We start from the raw sequence: 1522 nt of genomic DNA, 5'->3' as shown, positions 1-1522 counted from the left end.
CAAACTGATTTTATATCATCTTTTCAAATAAACATACAGGAGATACGCTCTTTACTCACTGTATGAGGCTAGCATAACTTTAATACCAAAACCAGACTAGAATAGATTAAGAAATAGTGTAGACTCATAAACTAATATCACTTGTGACCCACAGATATAAAATCTTAAATATTACACAAGTAAATCCAGCGATATAAAAAAAATACATATCCTGACCAAGTAAGTTTTGTACCAAGAATGCAAGTTTGATTTATTAATCAAAAGCTGAGTACTCGGGCTTCCCTGGTGGTGCAGTGGGTGAGAGTCCGCCTGCCGATGCAGGGGACACGGGTTCGTGCCCCGGTCCGGGAAGATCCCACATGCCGTGGAGTGGCTAGGCCCGTGAGCCATGGCCGCTAAGCCTGCGCGTCCGGAGCCTGTGCTCCGCAACGGGAGAGGCCAAAACAGTGAGAGGCCCGCGTACCGTTAAAAAAAAAAAAAAAAAAAGCTGAGTACTCTAATCCACCACACTAACAGATTAAAAGAAAAAAAAGGTCATCTGCCATCTCAATAAATGCAGAAAAAGCATTAGATAAAATGTAATACCTTTTCATCATAAAAACCCAAATAGGCTTGAAATCTAAGATCAGGCATATGTAAAAACTATATAACAAACATCTTATTTAATACTGAAGTTCTGAAAATATTTCCTTTAAGTATAAGAACAAGACAAGGATGCCTGCAATCATCACTTGTATTCAGCATACTAGAGATCCTAACTACTGCAGAAAACAAAGAAAATAAAAGGTAAAAGGACTGGAAAGGAAGACACAAAAAAGTTGTTATTTATACACAGAAAACCAAAAGGAATCAACAAATTATTAGAATGAGAGAGTTCTAAACAGGTGACAGCTATAAAATATATAAAGTCAATTTATATCTATTCCCAAGCACAGTTAGCAAATGTAATTTTTAAAATTATACTATTTACAATAGCATAGAAAACTACGAAGTATCTAGGAATAAATCTAATAAAAGATATATAGGACTTTTCCAGAAAAAGTATACAATTATATTGAAATATATTGAAGACTTAAGTAAATGAAGAAAATCATGAATAAGAAGATTCAATGTTATAAACATGTCTGTTCTTCCTAAATTGATCTATAAATTCAATGCAACCCCAAGCAAAACCCAGAGGAGTTTTTCACGAAAATTTACGGATTCTAAAATGTAAATGGGCCACTGGTTAAGAACAACATGGCCCATTGTTATTCTGATTGGATACTGACTTTTTATAAAATGAGAAGACAATATGGTATTGGAATAGAAATAGACAAATAGATCAGAATAGATCAGAAGAGAAAGCTCAGAAACAGACCTATATACTATATATAAAAAGTTGGTTTAAGACAGATTGGGCTTTAAAGATCAGTGGGCAAAGGATAGATCTTTAATAAAAGGTGCTGGGGCAATTAATTACTCATTAAGAAAAAAAATTATATACCTACATCGTAACACAAGGAAAGGTCATAATGAAAGA

Source organism: Stenella coeruleoalba, assembly GCF_951394435.1.
Source record: "Stenella coeruleoalba genome assembly, chromosome: 2".
Classification (NCBI taxonomy): Eukaryota; Metazoa; Chordata; class Mammalia; order Artiodactyla; family Delphinidae; genus Stenella; species Stenella coeruleoalba.
The sequence above is the reverse complement of the archived record's forward strand: the minus strand, read 5'-3'. Positions refer to the sequence as shown.